We start from the raw sequence: 27128 nt of genomic DNA on the forward strand, positions 1-27128 counted from the left end.
CATTTCAAGCATTGTCTTCGTGGCTATATCATACATTCTCAGGTTTGTTCATTTATGCGAGATGACAAAAAAAAGCTTTTCTCTCCAAGCATGCACAATGGGAGCCCCTGAGAGCTGAGGTGTTAAAAAGCAGAAAGGACCCCAGCAGTTCCTTTGGGATTTCCAAGCAGGAAGACAAGAAAGTGTTTCCATGTAGGAGCCAGAATCTTGTCAGCAAGCAGTAACACCCAGAGTTACACCACTGCTCTCACTGAAGAGGTGATGTCAGGGCAAACCTTACAAGCTGGCATTGTTCAGTTCATGGCCTGGAGAGCCATCACACACAAATTAGCAGTGTCACATCTCACTAAAGGTCTCATTGTCCTCGTGCCTTTCTGACATCCCTTCTCTCTTTCCCTTCTTCTGCCCAGAAAACAGGCTCAGCCTGAAACTAGCTTCTGTGAAATGGCTACTTTTTTGACAGTTGGGAAGATAATGTAAAAAATAAGAGGGAAAAATGCAGAGACAGAGTGGTTGGAAATATCTCTGCTGGCAGCTGAAGGTGGGAATATTTGATTCTCTGGGGGTCTGTGGCCTGCTATGTGTCAGGAAGCTACACAGGATCCGTGCTCAAATGACAAAATGTTCCTTTTTTCTCTTGTCTTTTTTTTTTTTCTTTTTCTCTTATATATTTTGTGTGTGTGTGTGTGGTTTTCTTTGTTGTTGTTTTTTTTTCATCCTGGAATAACTTCAATGACCCATGGTGTCATTTGCGTGGAAATGTTCAAAGCTGTTCAGAAACACTGCATCTGAACCACTTGTCCCTGCTATGCTGAGGAGCCTGTGCAGAGGGAGAAGACATTGTACGCCCGAGTTGTAAAGCATTGCCTACTTGAAGTGATAGACATTATTCTCTTAAACATCACTGAATACTGCAGCCCTTTTAAGTACAGATGTCCAGGGCCTGTAAGCTGTACTTGTAACAGAGTACTTTATGCACAGAGTTTGGACCTGCAGACAGATTTTGAGCCTTGCAGAAGCCTCCTCACAATACACATAAAATAAAGTTGTTCTCCTGGGGTAGATGGTTGTTACCCTGGGCCTTGAATGTGGCCAAACATCTGTCAAACATGCAACTTAATGCATCTTAAGGTCCCTTTTCTTTTATCGTATGTATGCTTTGGAAAGCAGGTGTAAAATCTACACAGAGAGGAATCTTGATTCACTCTCACTTCACAGTTACTTTTAATGTTTGTTTATTAGGCACTTCAAAAGGCTGGAGGGGACTGCACCAAAGTACCACAAGGGCTTATGCATTTACAGGTCATATACAGTTCTTTCACGAAAGGTGCAATCATACAAAACTCCTACAGTTCTTTTTTTTTTTTTTTTTTTCAGCAAACTGTGACAGTAAAGTGAGAGATCTTTTCTCATTAGCTAGCCAAACATCAAACCCAAATGTTGAATATTTTATGCTTCCATAAGGGAGTTACAGACACATATATGTTTTTCTGTTTCATCTGCAAGGTTATTCAGTCTTTAGAAACAAACAAGAAAATTTTGATTTTTCCCAGGTGCTTAACTGCACTATGCTGGGACAGTTTGAATTGCATGGAAAAGGATTTCTGTTCGGTTTTCAATGAAAATCATAACACAATCTTAATGATGCGAAGGTCATTAGTGTCTGCATGGCAATTCTTGAATATGTAAGCAGGTAATCAATTAAAGCTTTCAGTGAAATAATTTTAATTGTATCATTTTATTTTCCTGTTTATCCATTCCTTTGTCTGACTCTCCATGTTGGGCTGCGCACAATCAAGCTGTGAGATCTCTAAGGTACAGTGCCTAGTGTGATGCACACTTAACAGCATTCTTAGCACTCACTTAGGATAAATAGGTCATCTAGCATGCTGTGTGCATGCCAAGATAGTGAACGCTTAAACCTCTGGGTTGGTTTACTGCCAAAGTAGGATTTTAGGACAGTATTTCTACTAGTAAGTAATATAAGTAAAAAATGTAATGTAAAATGTAAGGAAAAGAAAATAAATAACAAATTTTCCTTTCTGGGAAAGAAGGTAGTAAGGGGAACAGAGCAGAACTCTGGGTGGCAGTGTATATTGTAGGCACAGAACAAACAACCAAAATAGATGCATCAAACCTATGTGTGCTACGAACTGATCAATTAATCTGGCAGGAACCAGAGCTCTCTATTTCTAGTGTCAAGATCTGAGGGCATAATTACATGAGCCTCAGCACTTGTAAGGATGTTCAACACAGTCATGAATTTATTAGAAAACAAGGGAAACACATTTGCATACTCAGTTCATATTTCTAGAGGAAGAAATCCATGCACTATGCCAAAATAAGAATTTAAATGATCTAATAAAAATTGTGAAATGTTATGAATGATTTAGTAATATCATCAGCATTAGCACAGATGGCTCACCATGTTGGTGTACCACTCTGTCTGCATAATGGGGATGACTGAGAAATGCCACACATCTCTATTACGCAGTATTACTCTGGGTGCCAGCACAGTGTACTACTGAAGAAGTTCCAGTGCCAGAGCATGAAAGTTATCAGTTAGATTTCAGCTGCAGAAAAAAAAAGAAAAAAAAACCTTGTTGATTTATAACAACTGTGTTGTTCAGGAGAGAACAGAAATCAACTTTGGTCTTCTCTGGGAGACATATACTCCACAAAAGTGAACAAAGTAGATTTTCCTATGGAGCATTATTGCTAAAAACCTTTCTTCTGGAGAAAAGGGGGATAATTATCAACGAATTCCTCTGAAGCTACTTGGTTACACAACATAGACAAACTCCAGAAAATTAATAGTGTTTGAGTGCATTGTTAGCTTCAGTATGACCTAAGTTGCCATTGAAGGAAACAGGTTTTTCAAATGATGACTAGACATTCACCGACATTTCTGAGATTTGCAATTGCTAGTAATTGACGAGATGATAATGAATGTGTGTTTAAGAGAGAAAGCAAAAAAAATGCCATATTTAGATCTCTAGCTTGATTAAACATGCAGCCTTACAAAGTATCATGACTTGTGCTTTGGAGAACAGGTTGGAGAAGCAGGGATGGGGATTGATCACAGATGCAAATATATGAAGGCTTCTTGAGCCAAGCCTGCCACCAAAACAAATGTACGTTAAACTGTGCTTAAAATCTTATTAATAGAAGAGTCATGGGAGTCATTTGAGATCCACTATTTTCTTACACAAACAGTGGTAGCAAAGATTTGGCTTTCTGAGATAGGATAGAGCAAAAAGCATATACTTTTTAGAATATTTAAATATATCATTCATGGTTGGCATTTGGCAAAGATCAGAAAATTTTTACACAAAACCTGGGAGTAGGCAAATGTCCTTCCCGTTTCAGCCTGCATTCCAGATTGTCTAAACAAGCAGAAAATTATTCTTATTTTAATATTTTATTCAACACTGCCTCTTCTGGCTTCATTAAAACAGGGAATTACCATAAAAAGCAAAAGAAGAAGAAAACTTTGCTTTCCCTTAAGTTCTTGGCAAAACTGTCACTTTTTTTGAGAGGTTTGAGAGATTTTGAGAGGAAAGAGATTGATCTTTTTCTGCAATGCTAATCTAAGTCCTTGCAAAACAGAACATTTTGAATTTTGCACTAGGACACATCTAGTGCTATCAGGCCTCCTTTGAAAAAGGAGTGCTTCAACTGCTGTTACTCTGAGCAACGGCACTTAAACAGGTTTGCTTCTAATACCTTTGCATGTCTCAAGGCTGAAATAGAGTGGATCTTGGTTAAACACTATCCAGGGCACCAGGGTTAGCTTGCATATGGCAGCCATCACTTTCATCTCCCACTCACAGAGTGCCTGCTTTATTGACTTTCAGTAGAATGAGTGATCCCGACACTTCACCAAAGAGAGTGCATGGTGAACCCCAGAGCAGAGAACCACAGGGAACATCTGCTTTCTGTAAGAGTTTCTCTCTATCAGAAAGTGTGGCTAGAAAAATCTTAGTATGACAGGAGAAAGCACTTCCATCTCAAAAGCACTCTTGCTTAGTAGGAGCTTAGGACAGCTTTGACAAGTACAGGTAAGACACAGTATTGTGCATTAATTCACAATTGTTAGCTAGTTAACTGTTCTGATATAGTTTAAAGCTGGCGCTTGACCTAATTTAAAGGCAGCTGTTGTCTTGTAGCACATGGGAGCCTTGGAAGTCAGCTTTTATCTTGGTGCCATGGATTGTGGTTTATGTGTTCTCTCTTACTGACAAATGCAAAAAGCAGGTACAGAGAAGCGAATTCTCCATGAAGTCTAAATATCTGTTATTTATCAGTGTTGATAAGTGCCCTTACTATATATTTGCTGTGCTGTCATGGAAACAGCCATTCAGCAGCCAATTAAGTGCAAATCGAAGTGATGTTGGATAAGCAGGATAAGCATATGTTAGAAATGAATTCCTTACCTGTTCCACCTTAAAGTCCCCCAGATATTTTTAATTCTTAAGAATCTTATTTGTCATCATTTTTTTGGAGAAATACAGAAGCTATGTAATAGATTCAATAAACCAAGAAAGAGCTTTGTGAAGTCTGTGCCTTCATACAACCTGCATGCAGCAGACTGTGAGTGACTTTATAAGTGCAGTTAATACAATGACTTCATTTTTTTTGCTTTGTTTCCCAGCCCTCACACACAAGCAGTAGATTACACCTAGGGGTGGGTGCTAGCTCTTTTTCATATGGCAAAATGTCAGAATAGTGCATGCATTATGCCATCCCTGTCCTACACTCTGCTCCAAAATTTCAGGAAACTTGTCTGAAGCTTCTCTGTGGCTGTGGTTTCATAATAGCCTTGGAGGTGCAATGGCCCTGCCTTCCTTTCTCTTCCCCAGCTGCATCTTTGTTCTCCCTCTGCACTGGCATAGGTGTGCATCTCCCAGTGATGTGAAGGAGCAACATCAGTTTTATTTTCTTTCCAAACCTGGTCAGATGAGCATCAATACCTCTGCATAGCAAATAGAGAGAATAAGTTACCTAGAATAGCATCCTTTAAGCTCTCTCAACTATCTGACTCTTAAAGAAGTGTATTACTCTCTTTATCAGAAAACTGTTCCATTCCCAAAGTCACTGGAGTCAGACTCTAAAGTTACACAGAAAATAAGAAAAAAAAAGAACAAAATCAAAGCCTGTAAAGATAACTCTTCTTGTACCATTCTAACATTGGATGAAGAAGGTGAGACAATAAATCAGTGTTACTATGTGTGAAGACCTGTGGACCCTCCACTATGTGGAGGTTGCTACAACTTTCTCTGATGATTATGGTCAAGAATATGGCTGATGAGAGTAATTATTTATAGTAAGCATAAAAACATTGCTAGTTAGAACTCAATAGGTGTCGTCATCACTTTAACAAAATTCTGTGAGTGTGATACCAATTTGGAGGTGTCATACTGTTGCTTGAATTGTAGAAAACTGCTGTTTTTTCACAGGTACCAAGAAAACGATCAGAGTAACAGCAGCAATCAAAATGAAGGAACCCTACATAGGGAAATATGATGACTACAGACTTGCCGGCAATTTTTTCCTTCCTATGCCTGTCAATCCAAACAAAGCACATAGTAAACAAGAATGCATTATGGCTGATAGGTACAGACCCAGTGAGAATTCCTATATATTCCTTCACTCACCCAGAAGTACCTACCCTTATGCATCAATTTTTTCTGGTAATTAAGAGTCATATAAAAATTAAGACTTTCAAAATATCACTTTGTTCTGTGAGGACTATCTAAGGAAGCATTTTGGTTTTGCTTATGCTGTTGCTGAAATTCAGGGTCCATGACAGCCACCATGACCAAAGGCCTTCACCCATTCAGAACAAGCACAGTTGCCTTAATTATTTATCCATACAGTATGTTAATTCCTGTAGTTGTTTTCTTCTCTGAGTGAGTAGTATTGATGGAATATAATTAACTTATGCCCTTTTGTTTTCAAGTACTCTTCCACTAAACTTGCCTTAACTCATGATGAAGTTTCCCAGTGGCAATCTAATATAAAATATAATAATAAAACAGCATCACTTTTTTCAGGAACAGAATAGTGTAAGTTATGCCCCTGAAACAAGGTTCACCTCAGCTGGACCTTTGTGAATCACCTTAGTCCTTTCCTGTTGTGTCCCATGATCTTCGGCAAACGACTTCTGCTGATGCTCCCTACCTTCAGAAACTTCAGTCACCTGTGTAACTCTTTTATCAAGCAACACAGATGCTGAATTTATTCCAAAAGGTAATTCAAGAAGTCTCTAGTGACTTTATATGACTTTCAAAGCACTAAAGATATTAGGCTCATCTAATCTAAGACACCAGATCTACAGCTCACTTCTGATTCAAGAATACTTTACAACTCTGAAGCCTTGAGGTAATCTAACCATGTATGGATGTGTGCAAGTCTGTGGGAGCCACAGCAGCCTTAAACTTTGGTCTGGATTCTTTGTAATGAACCAGTCTGTGAGCTTGCTCATTTCACTGCCGTTACAGTAACTTTTTCACTTAATCTAATTTTATCACCACTTTTTACTTGAATATGGTAAATATCTAAAGAGATAAAAATGTCATACATCTACATTTAGTTCAAGAAAATATTCTATTTTTGGCAAAATTGTGGTATTTTTGTATTAATCATGTCTTGAGATACTTGCAGTGATGATTAGTTATTCATATGCTAACTTCTTTAACTGTTCAAGGTTAAGCATACATCTGTTTTTATACAGTTTATGATCTCACAATCCATTTAATCCTTATTTTTAGAAATAGGAATTTGAATAAACCAAATATTTTTTTGAAAAGCTGCTCAACTGTCAGGGTTACTTGTAGGAACGTTGAATTCATCTGCTTGCAATGTTGTTGCTATGTGATATCCAGTGCCCTTGGAATATTCTCATTTCCTTTGAACCTAGGCAGTGTTTCACCAGCTTTGAGCTTGATATGTGAGAATCTTATTTTAGGATTTATTATAATCCTGCTTTCAGAGAGTGTATTTTCTTCCTTGTTCAAATTAGGCTACAGTGCATCACCTCCCATACCACTCCCACTGCAATTAGTTTAGATACGCAATATGTGAAATCCGTGATCTGATTGATTCATAGAATCATAGAAGGACCTGGATTGAAAAGGACCACAATGATCATCCAGTTTCAGCCCCCTGCTATGTGCAGGGTCACCAACCAGCAGACCAGGCTGCCCAGAGCCACATCCAGCCTGGCCTTGAATGCCTCCAGGGATGGGGCATCCACAGCCTCCTTGGGCAAACCTGTTCCAGTGCGTCACCACCTTGTGTGTAAAAAACGTCCTCCTGATATTTAATCTAAACCTCCCCTGTCTCAGTTTAAAACCATTCCCCCTTGTCTTATCACTACCCACCTTCATAAACAGTCGAACCCCCTCCTATTTATACACTCCCTTCAAGTACTGGAAGGAATACACACATCAGTAGCAATTCAGTTCCTTAGCTAGCAAAGAGTAAGTCAAATGGAGCAAATCGAGGACACTGGACACCTCGCTGACTGTTTCGCCCCTCCCCGCGTTCACAGAGCTGTAAGATGCCATTCCCGAATGCATTGCCCCTTGCAGCACCACCTCTGAAAAATCAAACCCGATGGATTTCCTGGCGTTTTCATATTCCTTATTTAAAACACTAGGTGTCAGTCGCATCCTCCTAACGCAGCCTGTTGAAAGCTAGGAGCCCATCAAACTCTGCTCTGCGCGCATTTGAAGGTATTTGCAAAGGAAGAATAGTGCAAGTCAGTTGCCTGGAATAGGTATCCGCATCGGAAGCGGCAAAACAGGTGGCAGCCAGCTCAAATTTCTGATTTTGTGCTTTCTTATTGGTCTCAGACAGAATGTATGAAGCAGAGAAGAGCCATAAATGGGGATGAAGTTTTAGCTCTACTGTAATCAAATCCAAATGCTGACATAGGTTTTTACAAAAAATGACCTTAATCACGAAACAAGTCTGAATAAATGATCTGGGATATTTTTTTCTACTTGTTGGAGTACATGTTAACAAGTTATTTGTACCGAGTTTTGTATAATACGCTCCAGTGACGTGATACAAGTTCAGCTTCTGCACAGGTTTTTCTCCCTCTCAGCAAGTCTGTGGCTGCTGAGAGCAGCAAGGAGTCTGGCATGAGCAAGGTAAACACAAGCAATGTTCAATGGGGCACAAGAAGGTACTTTTCAGTTTTGATGACAGCCCCTGGCAGCCTGATCTGCTGTACAAGAACTGGGTATCATGGACTGTGCTAATGATAGTTTGATTTAATGGCTACTGAAAATCTGAAGAACAATTAGAAGTGTCAAGCTTAGCTCAAAGGTGCTATTTGCACCTCTACAGGGCCCATCACACCCAGTTTCATAGAACCACAGAATGGCTTGGGTTGGAAGGGATCTTGAAATCTATCCAGTTCCAATTTCCTGCTTTGTGCAGGGCTGCTACCAAGCAGCTCAGCTGCCCAGGGCCCCAGCCAACCTGGCCTTGAGCACCTCCAAGAATGAGGCACCACAGCTTCTCTGGGCAGCTGTGCCAGCTCCTCACTGCCCCCTGAGTAAACAATTTCCACCTAACATCTAACCTAAATCTCCATCCAGGGTCCACCTTCTTACACCTACCGTGGCAGAAGGCTCTCAGTGTCCTCTCCATCCAGTGGAGGTTTTCTGCTCACTCTAGACAATTCTGGGCATCTGGGGAAGGAAAGAAATAATTTTCACTTTATCTTATAAAGCATCATCCATTCCTTTACCTTAAGAAGCACATAAAGAACCAGCCACATCAAGTCAAATGGCAGTGATTAAAACCCTCAAAAGCTGCTTCATTTCAGAAACAGAGACGCTTGAGTCTCCCTTTCCCCCTATTTTCATCTCCCTCCCCACACTTCAAAATGCTGACTAGAACTGTGTTTCATATTGTGCTCTAAAGACCTACCACTGTTGGTCTCAATCTAAATATTTGTTACGCAGGACCAGCAGTCCATCTATGTTGCAGGACTGGAGCTGTCAGTAAAAACATAAAGGCAGAGCCCAGGTCATCACATTCTGGATAAGCGTGCAATGAAAATGAGTAGAAAACATATGATGCCATTTGAGATAAAGCTATCCAAGGATAAAATCTGGAAGAAACCCTTTATTTCTGAATTGCTCAATCTTCCTTCGTATTTTCTTTATGAATTTTCCATATAAAAAGCAGAGTTGTTTTGCACAGAAATCAACCAAGTAAAATTGTTTGTTTAAAATAAATTACGAATTTATATAGTAGATTATTATATATAATATGATTTTTACAAATTCAATTTTATACATTTAATTATGTTCCATATAGCAGGCATACTACGCTTTGTTCTTCCTTTAGAACTAGCCAAGCTCTCTAATCAAAGGGAATACTCTCATATTTAAAATTTTGCAAATCTCTTTGTTCCCCCTTTTTAATGTAGGGATTCTCTCTAGCAAATTTTTCAGACTGCCAAGCACTGATATAGGTAACAAAGTGAAACATTTGAAAATCTAATGCAGCTTTCAAAGATGATAATGCTCACGTGTGCATACTTCACAAAACAATTTGTTTACTTGTCTTGAAGAGCTTATCTGGTCCTCACGATACTGAGATGCATGCACTCAGCAACATTCACATCCTTCTGACTTTCACAAGAAGGAGATATTAGCCTAAGTTTGTGGAATGAAAATTCCCATTGAAACCCTAATGGCAAGGAAGTTTCAAAATATGAATATCTTTCCTAATCTCATCTCTCCACATTGCCTTAAATTTGTTTCAATCACTTTCAGAAGTTCTGTTTCAGCAGTGGCAAAATCAGAAGAGTGCTGTCAGCAGTACATTTATATTAACTGCAGTAAGCACTTGCTTGTTTTGTCCTAAATATTCCAATTTCTTAAGTCTCAACTGAAGTGCTGATTCACCAGTGGTGCATACTGCATAAAGGTTATGTTACATATAAACTTTATCTACCTATTCAGAAGTTTAATAAAACAAATTATTAAAAAATTAAGCATGGTTTTATTTTATGTATTTCAACATTATCCTTGAAATGGGCTATGTTGCATTACTTTTAATCAAATGTCTTAATCAGAATATTTAATTGATTTCTTCAAGACAGAAAGCTGCCCCAAATGTATAATTCATGTCATAACTAATTTAAGTAGGTAAACAAACAATTGCTATTTTTGTGTCTGACAGCCTCAACTGTGCATTTACTAGCAATAGTAGCAATTCAGGACACTTTGAGGAATCTGTGTTAGGTTCTGCTACTTAGGGGATAAAAAAAGGTGTATGGTTAACTTCCAGGCCTGTTGAGTCATTTATGCAGTATTTTGCATCTTAAAACTATGTGGGCTCTTCAAAAAGTGTTGCAGCTTCTTCTATCCTCCACACAGCCCCATAAATCTTTTAGCCTCCATGCTTACAAACAGATCAGCTTCTTTGCCCCGCAAACTAGGAGACAAAAGCTTCAAATATTTCATTATCAAAACTACAAAACTTATTGCATCCTTCCTCACAGCCTGGGTTATTAGCACACCCATCTGTGAGGTTCAGCAGCCTGTGTGATTAGCACATCCGTCTGCTTCAAGTCTGTTGATTATCCACAGATCAAAGTCCCACTTGACTATGGCCATTAACACCTTTCAGCGAAAGAATATAATTCAGAATGAGACTGGGAGGTGGGAGAGCTAAGAATCTGTTTGAGACAATTGTTTTCTCAAGGAAAGTCCCCGTGCTTAAATGGTTGGCAAGCAGGTACGGAAGGGTTGCAGTGCTATAGGATCTGGGAGACAAAAACTGTGGCTGCTTATTCAGTCTTTCAAGAAGCAGAAGGGAGGGGCTGTCTTTTTACAGTTCTCTTATACTCCATTTCAATATGTTGGGCACAAATAGTATTTTCCTTGGGTGAAATCTCTTGTGCTTTAAAACCATCTTGCTTTTTGAAGCAGGACTGCACCTTAACTGAGCTTTCTTGTTTGACAAACATGACAAAAATTTGCTTTTCTCGCAAGATTAAAGTGCTCACATTAGCTGACCCTCCAACTGTTTTAGTTTTAGAATGATTTAATACAAATGATAAAGAATTTCCTGTCATTTCATTCTCCAGCACAGACACAAAATAACATTCTTTATGAGAACGTTAGCTATTCCATTGCTTTTTAAAGTCAGATATATTGATTGCATAATTTTCTATTTGAATCTCTTTGGTAAAGTTCTTTTTACAAAGAGACACTATATCATAAAAAATGTTGACTGAAGTGAATCCAAGCTTGGTATGCAACACAAGGCCCAAGCAAGAAGATAAATCTTCCTGGGTTATCATCTTTTTGTTCTCACATTTCACTGAAATACGTTACCCACTGTGAGAGAGGAAAAGCCTCAGGAGTTCTTGATATTTCTCAACCATGAGTTTCCAGCTACTTGCTGTATTTATGGCTACATTATCAGTCTTCATCAGGATGCAGTAAATACCTTTGCAGAGGTCAGTATCTTGGATTTAGTTCAATTGTTATTTTCAGTGGTGATAGAAACTTGACTTAAATCACTCCTGTCATGTACTCCAGACACTCAACTTGTTCGAGCATCTGCCTCTCCCTTTTCAAACGAAGGACAGATTCCCTGCCTGGAACCACTGAGAGAGAGAAACCCTGCCATGCCCTGCTACCCTACCAGCCCTCCTTTGGGGTTTCTTGTTCCCAGCACTGTTCTGATCCTTCAGTGCCCACAGATAATCCAGTAATTTCTGCTTTGTCATCTTCTTGTGGCTTTCAGTGTCTCTGTCTGCAATATTATGCTTCCTTTCTTTCATTTCACCTTTTTTTTTTTTTTTGTGTGTGTGTGTGTTTGACTTCTGCCCCTGAATCTCTTATTTTTAGCTTCCTGTTTCTCTACCATCAACCTTTCTATTCCCTCACTTCACTGTGCCCCATTTCCAAAAGGCCTTGGAACAATACAAAGAAATGAATCTCTCTGAAGATTCATTCTCTCCCATGTTTTATATTCAAGTAAAATCTAAGGCTCAGTTTAGCTGGGCTTCAATACTGAGCACCATAGTATCCAGCCATGCACAATTTCTGTAACATTATGGTTTTCAGATTCTGTATTACTCAGATTCCTATCATTTTCTTCTGACTGAAAAGTGATGCTCCTTACAAGGACTTTTCCCCTCTTTACACACCTACGCCTTCTACCCACCTACACATTCTTGATTCCTATATTTGACACAGACCTGCAATTAGCCTAATTAAACTAGATAAGTATGTCCCCTTTATAGAAATAAATTACACATTTCTCAGAAAATGGACTGGGCTGAAACGTGACATCCCTGAGTCATTCTTGCACAGAGCATTGTCAACTGTAAAAATGCACTCACAGTCTGCCTGCCTGAGACACAAATCTTCCTCCCTCTCAATCTCTTAGCTCTTCTTTTCTCAGTCACTTGCAATAGTTTCAAACTCAAAACCAAAGTCCTTGTTAATCTCCACCTAGGAGAAATACATCCATAGCCCCTGTTCCCTCAGGAAACTGATACCCCCTTCACTTTATCATAAAGCCTCACTTTCACTTGATCTTGACTAACATTCTAGCTGTTTCCCATCAGCCTTAGATGGGTTGCCCTATAAATAATGTTTTCAGACTGTACATCCATCTTTCATCTTGCCATTCTCTCCAACATATTTCTAGCACAGTCTAATCCAATGCAGAGAGAATCACATTTCCTCTCTGTCCATATTCCCTCTTCTCCAAGGACCACTGCTCCAGCAAGTGCACAGCTCTACTGGCTCTGCTTGAGCTTTCAGGGTACAGTCTCCTCCCGTTTCTTTCAGAAGGTCAATCAGCTCTACTTGCCACCTGTTTAAATATCATGCTTGGCCTGTAAGTGTAAAAACTGTCAAACTTCTGTCAACTTTCAGCTTGCAGCCCTCTGCTAGGCATCTTGTCTGAGCTATCAGAATATCACAGAATCATAGAATGGTCTGGGTTCAAAAGGACCTCAAAGATCATCTAATTTCAACCCCCCTCCTATGTGCACTGTTGACAGCCACTAAACCAGACTGCCCAGAGTCACATCCAGTCTTGCTTGAATATCAATTGTCCCAACTGCATTTTGGGGTTCAGTAACAAACACTGGCTTTGTTAAGATTTCCTTTTCTATATTCAGTCATGAACTTCACAATCTTACCAACCATGCAAGCTCAGAAAGTTAGCGTTGCCTCTCTCTATGCTTATCTCCTCTCTTTTGTCTGCCTTCTTCAAATTATATTTATTTTTCTTTAACTTCAAACTCCATCCCTTTCCATTCTTCCAACGCCTTAGCTAAAGGAAATCTATTAATTGTAAAGGAGGAGTGATATCTTCCTCTGCTGCCTCTTTTGTCACAGAGCTTCCTCCATTAGTCTTTCCTTAAAATAAATAAATACTCCATTTCTGATATATACATGATTCTACATAACTAGAAAAGAGAAATTTGGCACTGTATTCATTTCTTTCCCCCCTTCTCCATCATGCTTCAGCTGCATATTTTCCTTCCTTATTTATAAATCTGTGTTTTTTCCAGAATGTTCTTGAGTATTTCCAGTTAATATTCACATGTTTATGAACTATATGTGAGTCTCAATTTAACTTTGTCTTTTTTTTTAAAGCTGAAAATTCAAATGTTTATATTGCCAGTACAAAATTTGTTCTATTTTCCTGTAACAAATGTTAACACGTTAGTAAACACTTTGCTTTGAAGTTACCTCCAAACTTGGTCTACTAATGAATCCCTCTTTGTCTGTCAAGATATAGTCTAATATAAAAGTCCCCAGAGCTGGATACAGCACATTTTGATTTAAGAAACTGTCATCTGTAACATTTAAAAATTCCAAGGACATTTTATTACTGGCAGCATGAGACTAGCGGTACAAGATACTCAGATGGAAATTCCCCATGATAGAACAGTGTTTTTTTACACATATTATGGACATATATTTAAGTTATTAGTTAACTTTCTTCTCTAGAGCAGTGCCTGTGGCACACTGACCTAAGCTCTTTCTTTTAGGGTGCTGATCCTTAAACATTTATGGGGTTTTGGCTTTTATGTGGCATCATGTATCATCTCCATTCTTATCAAACTCAGGCTCTGGGTAAAATGCCAGTCTCTGAATTTCTACATTTTCCAGCCGCCTTTCCTCAATATTTGTTTCCTTGCTTCTCTTCCCTATTACTTCAGAGACAGACTTTCTTTTATTTAAAGACTATTCTCTGTCCTTTTCTGCCCTATTCCCCTTCTCATTTCTCTTCAATGCTTTATTCATTCGAGTCCCTGCTAGTGCACCAATAAATCCACTTCCAGTATACTGGGTCCATAACACCTTATCACCTCCATTTCTCCTTCCTCAAATCTTTTAGATGTTTCCCCATTCAAATTCCTGTTCTCTCCTTCTCTCACTTAGATACTGTCTAATTCTCTCAATTAGACAGTGAATTGCTTCTTTTTCTTCCTTTCCAACTACTTTCTCACCAATAACATTATTCTTTTCATTTTGGATCTCAGCCACCTTTCTCTTCTTACCTTTATTCCCAAATATTTTGCTCTTTTACAAATCCTGTTAAAAAAATTAAGTAAAGCCTCTGATCAACACAGGAAACTTGAATAGGAGGGGTTGGAAACAACATTAAAAAAAAAATGCTTACCTGCAGCTTGGAGACCTCCTGCTTTCTCAGAACTGAGATTTCCTGAGGATCTCAGTTGTACCAAGGTCAACAAAGATGTTCTTCTCACTCTAAGATTTCTCAGAGAAAGTGTTGTTATAAAGTGTTGTCCATCATGTACTGTGGGCAAAAGAAGTAACATCATTGGTTTAATCCTTAGTCCTACCTTTGGTTGGCCAGTCAAAAAAACAAGAAATCTGTGCTTATACCACCACTGGGGAGAGGGTATAAAAAAATCTATGCTTTTTTTTTTCTCCTTTAGACATTATAGAAAAAGTATGTACCTTGCTTGAAGATTATTTGTGTTAATATGGTTAATAACATGCATGAAAAAATTAAATCTATAAATTGTTTGGTTCATACACAACAAATGTATATATCTTCGGTTCCAAATAAAGATTTTATCTCCCCCAGACTACGAGCATTAATTTGGAAGTGAGTACAAAATACAGACGGAAAGTCCTAGTTTGAGACAGGATAAAAAAACAACCAGAATCTCTTAGAGTCCCTAGTGACTGAATGTGTGAAATGAATCACTGACAGGTGGAGAGGACAATTCTCCATGCAGTGTTAAGCTTCCTATTCTCTGAATGACAGCCAGTTAGAATAAGAGAGCCAAAGATAATAAGAGGTGCTTTGCTGCATTAACTTTCTGATCACCGACCATGCACCTGCAGCAAAAAGAGGTTTGCCCAAAACCTGAACTGGGAGTACATCTTAAATAAGTATATATTATCCTGTACTTGCATTTCTCTTGGAAGTCTTCCAAATGCTGTCACCATTTTTTACAGCCCTGGACAAATTTCCTTCTCCCCAGCATTCACTATACTTGAATACTTGGTGCAGACATGGAATTCATGGGATTTGGTCTCTCTGTTATTCTGTGCAAGGTCCTTGTTCCTCAATTGCAATGCTTATTACCTGGGGATACCCTGCCTTATGAAAGCCCTTGGTTCATCTTCCCTGTACTCAAACCTTCTGCGTCCCTGAGACTTTCCATGAGGTACTTCACTGTCCTTCCCAAAAAGCTTCACTGATTCAGTTATCTGGAGTACTCTGAAAAAAAATGAGTGTGGAGGCATTAAACAAGCAAAGAATGAAACAGCCCATTTCAGGTTCAAGCGAAAGAAGATGCATTGAGCTATGGAAATCATTGCCATGGTATGGTCAGCATGCCAAACACTGTGCTGCCATGCCTAGCACTAAATAAAGTCAGGAGGTAAAAAACTCTTGACCAACAAGCATTAAATGCAAGTATAAAACAGTGGTCAAGGAAGTCTCTGAGCTGCAAATCACTGGAGATTGAGATAATAAATATTACTGTATGCTCTAAAACTTTTTTTTTTTTTAGTATCAGCTCTGTCACACCAGGATAGTAGTATAGATCATTTTTTGCTCTGACATAGAATGGCTGTGTTCTTATGATATAAAATGGCATGGATTTTGCAAAGAAATATCTGCTTCAAACAGTAGCAGTGTCATAATAAAGATTTAGAAAATGACAGATAAGCCTAAGCAAATCATTGCCTTCATTTCTGCATGGAAACTAAGTGTCTCCTCTGTTGCAGAGGAAGGAAGATTTTAGTTTAAGCTTTCTCCCTTTCTTTCTCTCCTCAAAATGGTAGGTATGAGACTCTACTTTGTATATACCTCAGTGTTCTGTATAAACCTCCTTGTCCAGCTCCAAATGAATGTCAGCTGCATGAAGTCCTCCAATCTGATCAGCTGTTTTCTATCCAGCTCACCTTGAGGAATGCACATGAAATCAGGGGGAGGCACCCTTCTCTGGAAAGGATGAGAAAGACTGCTGTGACACAAAGTAGACATAAATTTAGCTGCAAATTTAATTCGTCAGATTGAGATACAAATGGTTTAAACTAATAATGCCACCTAAATAAAGGTAAATACTTGTAAGGAGAAATGTGTCAAATGCTGGATGGACATAATCCAGCCAGTAGCTTAGAGCAGGAAATGAAAGATAAGTGTCATAGACTGCAATTGCCAGGCAAAAACATTGAAAGCAGCAGGTATTTTTTTTCTAGGGGGGAATTAGCTTTCTATACATGCTGCTAAACATTTGAGAAATTTGGGGTTTCATTTTTCTCTGTCATGAATAATAAATAAACATACATATGAAAAACAATTGTATTTCAAAGTCATATAAGACACATAAGATTAATTAAAAAAGAAAATTCACACTGTTCTACAAACATGTTTTCTTACTGAGTTTGTTATCCAGATTTTACAGTACAGTTCCATGTCACACACATGGCAGTATTTAAAATCACAGCTAACACCTTCAGAAGCTGATAAGCTAGTTTCAGTGCTGTCAGCTAAGTCCCTGTAGCTTTATCTGCAGTTTGCGTATGCTGTGAAGTTCAGTGTCTGCTTACCTCATATTCACAGAAATATTTCAACATCTTCTGCAGTTCATCCAAAAAATAATCTCTCAGGATCAGTGCGTGTCCTGAGGCAGGATTAAGCCAGTACTCAGTAGGGCACCAGTCGTTCTGATGCCTGACTGCTTTCATCTTTGTTTGTTAAAAAAAAAAAAAAAAACAAAAAACCAACCCTCTCATCTGTAAGCATGTGAAAAATTCTTGTAAATGTGAATCAAATGCCATGTAGTTTTCTCAAACTACTAGAAATTTAGAACGTGTTCTCTGAAGTGTATGGTTTCCTCTGTCAACCTCAATGCACTGTTCATTCAAAGACCCATATATTCCAGTTATTTCACTGCTGTTTGATTGCGAAGCAGAGCCATGGTTCACCATTTATGATACAGAGAATAAAAGAGCTCTCACAATTAATTTTCCCATCCAGTCTAACTCCTCTATGTGCTGCTGCCGTCCTAGCTGCTGTGTAATTAGTTTGGCTCTCCAGTCCCTGAAGATAGCTTGTGTGGGTGGGTACTCTGCTACCACCTGCTACTGCTGCTTTATCAGAGAGCTGTTCCTGAAAACTGATGTCCTCTAAAAGCTGGGATGATATTCCTGCTTTTTTTTTTTAAAAAAAAAAAAAAAAAAAATGTGGGAACAGAGTGAAGCAAAGGTAAGAGAGCTTCCCATAGTATTATTACAACAACAAACCATAGCAGAAAGAGAGCACTGAGTAGGGCCATGTCTTCTGTTGGTACATGCTGGTGCCGTTTCATTTACCTTGGCAGAGTCCATTCATTGCATTTGTAGATCTGGCCCATGAAAGGATCTGTAGAATTTTAAAGAACAGTTAGTTATGAATGAGTAAATTTGCTGCCAACTCTTTTCCTTTTGATCTTTTTTTTCCTAGTGTACATTCCAAGCATGACCAATGTTTTAGATTTATATTGTATGTCAATTTTTGTTTGTTTGTTTTTCTGTTCAGCAGCGTGCCAGCATGATATTTTTAATGCAAGTCAGTCCCTGCCTGCACTCTGAGCTGCTGCACCTTAACCAGTGATGAACTTCAGGCTGATTAATGCTGCACACAGCAGTGGAACACCCAAATCCTATGGCCATTGACATGACTACAACATGAACAGAATCTGATGTATATGTGTGTACTGCCCTGAGAAGCAGCAATTTTAATTGGGTAATTACTATTTTTTTTTTTAAATATAGTTCCAATAAAGATAGTTTCTACATTTGGGCCGAATGTTGTTGAATGTTAATGCTGCCCACAGTGCTTTGGTGTTCTTTCCATAAACTGAACAAAGTGACTGTGCTCTCTTGCCAGCCACAGATTTATTGAGGTATGGATTACACATATTAAACACAGTCATCAGGCCACAAAGGTTCCATCACAATCTGCCTACGAGCTAACATCATTAAGAGGCAGACTTCATATATCTTCATGACTGATATGCTGATCGTTCCCACTCCATTGACTAATGAATTGACACATGCAATGTTCTTCAACATTACTGTGCACACCTTTGATTTACAGCACTAAAGTATGGGGCTGTAAGCTCTCAGATGCTGATGAATTCCAGACAGCACTTGCATCTGGCTGACCAGGATGCTTCTCTCTGAGGAGAGCAGTGTTCACATCCCAGAATTGTACAAAATAAATGTGGTGGGCCTCGCTCAGCCTGCAGTTTCACCTCCACAATGCCATCAATGACTGCTTGCCTTCCTGAACCAAATCCCCAGCTGCTGTAAATCAGTGCACACTGATTTACATCAGTTGAGCTATGAGCAGTGTGTCTTTGCCTTTTGGTTTGTCTGCTTTTAAGATACATCTGGGAGCCAACAATGCATACTCATTCCCAGGGTTTGTCAGTGACAGGGAAAAGGGCTCAAGAGAAGGAGAGTTAACTGATTTCTGCCCACAATGCATGTCAGTCCTGCCACCCTGCAGCTGCAGTGTGAAAACAGTGGCTGCTAGCCTGATGCTGCCTCTGTGAGCAGAGGGGAAGAGAGAGACCTGGGAGAAGATGAGTAGTGAAAGGTGGTTCAGTCCAGAGGCAAAGGTAGTTTAACATGTAGGATTAAGTGGCTGGCTGCAGGCTCGTATTTTGCTTGCAGCCTCGTATTTAAGTTACTCATTACGCAGACTGACTACCTAGTTCTAATGACCAACATGAAATAAAGACAAACGTCAACACTTTGGAAGTTACCATCACATGGAGCAGCCATCTTCCAGTCTGCTACTAAATCCATGTGATAAAACAAAAGAGCCATTGCAGGTACCATCAATTTTGCGATCAGGACAGGGCAGGAGCAATTGAATTCATCCTGAATGAAAGACTGAACATGATTTGTAGTGCGAGTCCGTGGTATACTGAGCAAAAATAGCCAGCAAAGACACTTTCAAAATTAAAATTAAATAGGAAATTCTTATTTTATGTGACAAATAAACCATAATTTTAAGAAGTCTGATAACAGATGCAAAACTAAATCATCCAGATCTTCCCACAGGGAGATAAATTCTAGTCTCTGACACAACATTTTAACGATGACTGAAATATTGTACTTCTCATAGATTCTGGGATTGTTCGTCTGTTTTTAATTTTGAGATGCCTCCTATGGTTACTCAGATTTCATATCAATAAGATGTCATAGATTTAAACCTTTTCAACTACAGAATTTTGAGACATAGGCGAGTTTATGCCTGCTATTCACAGAAAAAAAAAAAAAAACAAACAAAAACATGCAAAAACAATTAAAACAAAAACCTGAGCAAACAGTCTAATTAACCTCAGGAAAAGAAAGAATCCTTTTTAGCTCACTTGCTAAGATGGTTACCTCACTTAAAAAAAAAAAACAAACCTTAGCAGACTTGTCACATGACTATGTATCTAGTGACACTGCAAATAAGGACTGTGAAGTGTGTCACTGAAGACAGAAGGAATGACATCATTCATGCATTTAAGGAAATGTTAATAGTAAGGGCTGTCAGTTCCATGCCCCTTTTAAATGAGCAGATCCGAAACTATTGAAAATATAGGAAACCAAAGCAGATTCTGATTTTGTTCTGATTTTGTGAACAGAATCAAGGTGGTAAAGAGAAACTGGTTGCTGGTATTTCTAGCTGACAAAAGTTGAGGCCAGAGAATGACAGCAAATAAAGAGTTATGCCACAATGGAGGTTGTTATACTATTTGCAATCAAAATCAGATCATTTTTCACAGCTGCTAGATATGAATGTAAGCTGCTTCCAGGCATCTTTAATTTATATGACTGCGACTGGAAAAGCAAATAATGTATTTTGATACTCTTTTTAATAGTATTACAGGATAAAATGTGTCACAGGGTGACAATGTCCTTTATACAGCGTTGCAGCACCAGTTGTATAGGGAGTACAAAAGCCTTTCCTTTCAATATGTAGCTCACATTATCCTTCATTGTTAATACACCATACTTATTATGCTGAACTGAGTAATAGAAAGAAGGGATTTAAAAATCTAGGTAAATTAGAAATCAGATTCTTGATTCACAGTGCTGACCGTATTTCCTTGGATAATCTTCATGAAGTTAATTTTTGGAAGCAAGACTGATGTGGGGGATGGAGCTAAATTTCATCATGGACAAGGAACAGCTCAGAAACTACCTTGAAAGTTGTGCAGGAATGAAGAAATGAGCCAGTGTTTGTGAGAAGAGGAGAAGAAAGAGAGAAAGATGCAAAGTACTGGGAGGAAGATCTGCTCTATACCTGCAACCAGGTGCAGTGTGGGACCAGCTCCCAGCAGAATGTGGAAAGTGAAAAAGCCCACAGCCAAACCAAGCTGGTCTGTTCACCCACTCACCAAAAGGACTGGTTGAATTGCACAAGAAAAACAGCCTGTTATTCTCTTTGCCAGCAGCTGCAATACGATTCTCAGAGGAAAAGCAGCAGCATAGGGAAGACTTGCAGACCATCCACAGTAGGATGTCATTCCTGGAGGAAAATGCCAAGTGCTTCTTTTCACAGCAGAAGCCTGGATCTGTTCCTATACAGAGTAGATTTGCTTAGGAAAAAAAAGGACCAGCAAGCCTTGTGGGGAATAGATCCCTAAAGAGTAGAAGGAAGAACACAACAAGCAGATATTTTACTGAAGAAATCTTTTCATTTAAATAAATTCCCACAAGACATCACTCTTTTTATCTCCTTTGTCAATGTTCTTACTTGGCCCCTGGGAATCTTACTGCATTGGCTTCTAGAAACTCTCATATATCCAAGATGTTGTGAAACACTACATGAATTTTTGTTGAAAATCCCTTTGCTGAATGCCATTTACCCATCTTGAATTTCCCCATTTCCTGCTGTTCATCTTGCCCTGATGAAGTTCTACTCCAAAGAAACATTCTATTCTCTCCCACTCTGCATCATATCTGCTTTCTCCTTCACTGCTCTCCTCCCTCAAAGGATAAGAAAATTGTTAACAACCTGATGTTCTAGTTTGGAGCAGAAAGTGGACAAACCCAATATTGCTCAAACTGCATGAGCACAATGGCTTTTCCCTTCGCTAGAAGGCATATAAACTCCTTCACAGACCAAAAATCTCCCCATGGGAGTATGTGAAATACACAGGTAGCAAAAGAAACCCCACATAAAGAATTAAAAAGTTGTGCTTAAGTTGCTTGTTCTTATCATGAAATAGAGATTGGATTTCTTTCTATAAGCAAACTTACAGAAATAATCTGTTGTTCAGTAGTCTACCAACTGAAACACAGCACAGATTTGTAATCTCTTTAAGTTTTCTGTGAAGCATGCAGGGTGTACTGAAAAATATAAATCTTTGTGTTCAAATACACCAGACTGGCCCTTCCATGTGTGTTTCAACAAACATTATATGCAACTCTCTTTGGATCTGTCACAACATGAAGTACACTCTGTTATTGCGACTTCTGCATGGGTTTCTTCCTTCTCATTAGCTCCAATTTAGAGATGGGAAGAGAATAAACTGCAGGCAAAGTTTGATCTGAGATGACAAGGCTAATTTTGGGAAAAATGTTCCTTTACCTTCTCTAGTTGTCAGATTAAATATAAAGCAAGAACAATGTGCAGATAGTAAACATAATAGCCTCCTAATTATATTAAATTACCTCTCAGGAGCTGCCCTGCCCTCTTGTCAAAGTCCAGGAATTGGTTTTTAATGACAAATGTAAACCCTGGTGGGACATTCTATATTGTCATTGAGTTCAGCAAATGCAGTCCAAATTAGTTATATAAGTGTAATTAGGTGCTGAAAAATAATTACCTTGGCCTTGCCATTAAATATTTTTTGCTTGTATCCCCTTGTGATCTATGAACAAATTACTTTATTAGGAAATCATTAGAGCTCAATTTGTCTCTATATACTACAGACATCAATATTCATTTATCATAATGGTACCACACATTCTTGCCATAAATTCATACAGCTATGTAGACAGATATCAATTTGGAGTTGTTAGCAACCTTAACTAAAAGACTGGTTTTACATACTTACATGTTTTCCTTAGGCACCATTTTCCAGCAGAAAACTGAGCAGAAGTTTTAGTGTTAGATCATGAATTCAGACAATCTTTGCATTTATGTACCCCAGTACATCAGAAGAGCAATTCATGTGAGTACTAATACAATATCCAAACTTGCGTCTGCTGAAGCAAACTACCTCCTCAAGACCATAAGAACAGACCACACTATTTTCAGAGCCTTGAGAGCATCTTGCTTGGAGGATTATTTTGAGGCCAGCTCTCAAATTGTACAGATGAGAGCAGCTCAGTCCCTCTAAGGCAGTGGGGAGGCATGCATAGATGCCCTTCAGGACAGCCTGGCCTGGCCTTGACCCATCCCATGGGAGCTGCTGGCCATTGCTTAGCCATGACCATGATCTCAGAACCTGCCACAAGCTTTTATTGGGCCTCTATTTCTCTGCAGATTTCTCTGAGAATTGAAAAAGCAGACTGCTCCAGTGCCCTTGATGTGGGGATACAGTACAGTTTCAAATCATATCTAGTAGTTAAGTGATTTATTGACTATTAGAATTTACAGAGCAGATGTGAAAAGAGAAGGAGAGGATTAGTCAGACCCCAGGTCATCTCCTGCTATAAAATATGTTCCCATAGTTTAGCTTTTAGCTTTCACACAAGTGCAGGCTCTCACTGAAGTCCGTCATTGCAAGACTGAATAAAGGTCCAGCTAATTCTCTACGGTGATTGGATATTTTCACTGTTGAAATGAACGAATATAGAGCTGTTGCCATCTTTGTACTCCTCAGAGCATCACAGATACCCATACTAGAACTTCCGAATTTCCATTCTGCTGTGTGTATGCATATGTGCATTTTTTACATTTTATTATGTAAACATTTTTGTGGATTTTAGTACGCCATAAGCCCTGAAGAAGAATTTAATTAAGAAGATCATATAAAAGCAACAATACACCCACAAAATTCATAGTCACTTCAGAAAAGTGTCAGTAGTGGATTTTTCAACATTATTCTTTAAAGTTGAGTAAGACTGAGATTCTAAGCTTGTTTCCTTTAGTTTCCATTTTAACAGGTAGGAATTATCATCCCTTACCAGGTATAAAATTCTTAGTCTAGAACATGTAGTATTTTCACAATGACAGGCAGATAAGCTCCACTACACCACTCTCTTAATCCTCATCCTCAAAAGGACAGGAAGAGAAAACATGATGAAAAACATCTCAAGAGCAGAGATAGAGACAGGTAGATCACTTACTAATTACAGTCAAGGGCAAAACAAACTCAGCATAGGGGAATTAATATAATTTATTGCCTACAATAAAGGTCAAGAGCAGTAAGAACTAAAAGGAACCTAAAACCACCTTCTTCCCATCCACCCTCCTCTGTTTCTTCACACCAAACAGTACAGGGGAGCGAGGACTGCGGTCAGCCTGTAATGCTTGACTTCTGCTGCTCCTTCATGATTACTTCCTTCCGCCACTCCAGCATGGGGTTCTTCCTGAACTGATTCCATGAAAGCTTCCTACGGGCCTCAGCTCTCCAAGCACTGCTCCAATACAGCTCCGTCCCATAGGGCCCACCCTTCAGGAACTGCTCCAACACAGAGCCCCATGTGCATCAGGTCCCCCAGCCCTCCTGACCCACTGTGGGCTGCTGGGCTCTGCTCAGAGAGGGCACTCCTACAGCCCCCCACTACTAAAGCCTTACCACATAAGCCCAGTACAGAATCATAAAATCAAAGAATCATAAAATTGCTCAATTTGGAAAAGATCTTAAAGACCATCAAGTCCAACCACAACCTAACCAGACTACCCTAACTCTAACAACCTACCTGTATAATCAATAGATATTAAGATGTTATAATCACAGAAGAACAAGAGAGTTAGGCAAAGTAGACTAGGATAATAAGGAGAATAAACGGAAGGCTTACCTGTATGCTAAGCCCACCTCCAGAAAGAACCAGAAGAAGGGATCTCCAGACAAGATCCTTCCGCACCGGTAGCCAGCTCTTAAATAGGTCTAGCAGGGGTGGAGCCTGGCTCCACCCCTTCCGGCAGCACAGGTGAATTGCCTTCACCTGTGCTCCTCTGGCTGGCTCATGGCTCACCTCAGGTGATCAATCAGAGGTTCAGGCCATGACTCAGCAGTTCCCATACACTACCACACCATGGACCACTGGTCCTTGAGCACCATCCAAACAGTTTTTAAACACATCCAGGGATGGTGACTCAACCACCTCTCTAGGGAGCATATTCCAGTGCTTAACAACCCTTTTATAAAGAAGTGTTTCCTGATATCCAACCTAAATGTTCCCTGGCACAACTTGATACCATTTCCGCTCGTCCTGTCAGCTGTCACCAGTGAGAAGAGACCAGCCCTGCTCTCCCTGCAATCACCTTTCAGATATTTGAAGACGGCAATAAGGTCTCCTTTCAGCCTCCTCTTCCCCAAGCTAAACAGCCCCAGTTCCTTCAGTCACTCCTCATAGGGCATGTTCTCCAAGCCCTTGACAAGCCTTGTTGCTCTTCTTTGGACCTGCTCCAGCACCACAGTGTCCTTTCTGTATTGAGGTCCCCAAAACTGATCAAGTAATCATGCAGAATCATGCAGATCCCATAGTCAATACTCCTACAATCACTGCAGTTTCACTCCGCTGTTGGTCTTATTCACAGCTGCCAGAGTCCCAAGTTTTCCACTCAGGATCCCTCTGAATCCTTCTGACTGCAGCCATGTAATGAGTACTAGGGTTGTTCAAGCTGCTGAGAAGGGGACACTCAGCTGGGAGCAAATGGAATGCTAGACTCCTTGCAAAGCCCTTGCACATACCTTAAGGTGTTGAAGTTGTTAAAGCAGTGAGAAGACAGTAAGCATCTCAGGCCAATTCCCTCACACAACAGGAGCAAAAGACAAAAGTCATCAATGCAGCTAGCGTAAATCAACTGAATAGGCAGCTGGAAAATGACAGCTACTTATATTATGAGACTTAAAAAGAGAAGATAAAATATAGGTGGATTTTTATCTTTTGGGTTTATAAGGCCATGTTTGATGGACCATGAGATCTTGGTAGGCTTTATGGGCCTAATTCTTCCCTGGGGTAACTCTATTAAGCTTGGTTGTCTCCTATTAGGATGGTTTGAACCAGGAGAATTATGTATGCTGCAGCAGTTGTGTGAGGTACTCTGCTTTTAAGAGCTTCCATGCCTCAGCTAGTACATTAATTCCAAGGCCAGGAAGCATATATTCAAAACTGCAGAAAGCAGCAGAAAGAACAGTGCAGTGCAGAAACAAGACAACTGGTGTTTCCAGCAAGCACACACTAAATGGCAACTAGCGTGCTAAATTCTTTGCTTCCTGCAAACTGCATCTTCCAATTATATTAATTCTTTTATCATTTCCTGTCTGACATGTCCCCCCAAGTCAAACCCTACCAGTGTAACCAGAACAGTGCTCAGGAAAGGACTTGGCTTTGCTCTGGGGAAAGTGTCTTTAAGTGTCATTCTGTCTTGCTTTAAGTTATACAGATTTTTCTTGTTTTCTGATCTCCTCCAGCTCCAACTTCAGCCTGAAAGACTGACAGCTATTCTTGAAGCTGACTATTACTCAACAGCTGTGTTCAGGGACCCAAACTGAAAAGAAATAGATCACCCTTTCAGCCTCTGAGTGAATCATTTTCAAACTAAGATATCCTGTAAGCACTCCAGTGAAGGTGAGAAAAATCCTATACAGTGATTTAAGCATCTACTAACAATAGGCTTTCTTGAACTTGGAATATAGGCTGGCAAACATCCCTCTGAAAGGTTTACTGCCTTAAAAATTACCTTTACTTTTGCTGACTCGCAGCAGTTAACCAACAATACATAGTTATAAAGAACTTTAAGTAAAACATGGGATGCTTAAGATGAAAAAAATGGAATAAGATGACAAATGTGGAATAAGTCACCGGGATTCTTACTCCAGTTGTATTTTGTTACTGACCTTGCTGAGAAGACAGAAATTTTGATTTTACAAGTAAAGGTTAAAATATAGTGACTTGGATGTTTTTTTAGGTCCACATTTCCTTTCACTTTCATCTACATTTTTCTACTTTTTTGTCAGCTTGGGGATACAACTGCTTTAGATGTCTGCTCCTAGCAGTAGGGACAAGCAAATACCAAGAGAAGAAAAAATACTTAGTGCCTACAACATACATCTGTGCTCTCCCAATAGGTAAAGAATCAGCACCTTTTGTATTGAACTGGGCTCCTACTAGTTCCATCTGTTGACTGACAGCTCTTAAGACAATGAAGAGACAGCACCTATCCTTCTTTTCTGTGTCAGCCATGTCAGGATGCTATGGATTTTTTTTGTCTATTTTCCGAGGCTGCTCAGCCATTCTTTGCACAGAAAGATTCGATTATCTATTTTGAGGTACAAGAATCACACAGTTAATTTTTCATAGACCTAACATATCCCCAAGATCTTGCTGAGAGTCCATCACTTTACACTGGAGTGGCTCTCCATCTTCATTTAGCGCATTGATCTGTATTTATCTGAACTGAACTTCAATTTT

The 27128-nt window shown here is 39.3% G+C and overlaps 1 long non-coding RNA gene across 2 annotated transcripts; it reads right to left on the reverse strand.

Moving 5' to 3' along the window:
- Positions 1 to 13757: 13757 nt before the first annotated feature.
- LOC128091381 (uncharacterized) lies at positions 13758 to 21621 on the reverse strand. 2 transcript variants are annotated; one of them, XR_008211375.1, is made up of 4 exons: positions 21553 to 21621; positions 20933 to 21177; positions 17865 to 17913; positions 13758 to 16491 (listed from the first exon to the last, which is right to left on the reverse strand). It is a non-coding gene; the product is annotated as an uncharacterized LOC128091381 (long non-coding RNA). The 2 variants fall into 2 exon arrangements; XR_008211376.1 differs by lacking the exon at positions 13758 to 16491 and having other exon boundaries at positions 17732 to 17913.
- Between the last annotated feature and the right edge of the window lie 5507 nt (positions 21622 to 27128).

The sequence above is a fragment of the Tympanuchus pallidicinctus genome, unplaced genomic scaffold, assembly GCF_026119805.1.
Source record: "Tympanuchus pallidicinctus isolate F22 unplaced genomic scaffold, pur_lepc_1.0 scaffold5, whole genome shotgun sequence".
Classification (NCBI taxonomy): Eukaryota; Metazoa; Chordata; class Aves; order Galliformes; family Phasianidae; genus Tympanuchus; species Tympanuchus pallidicinctus.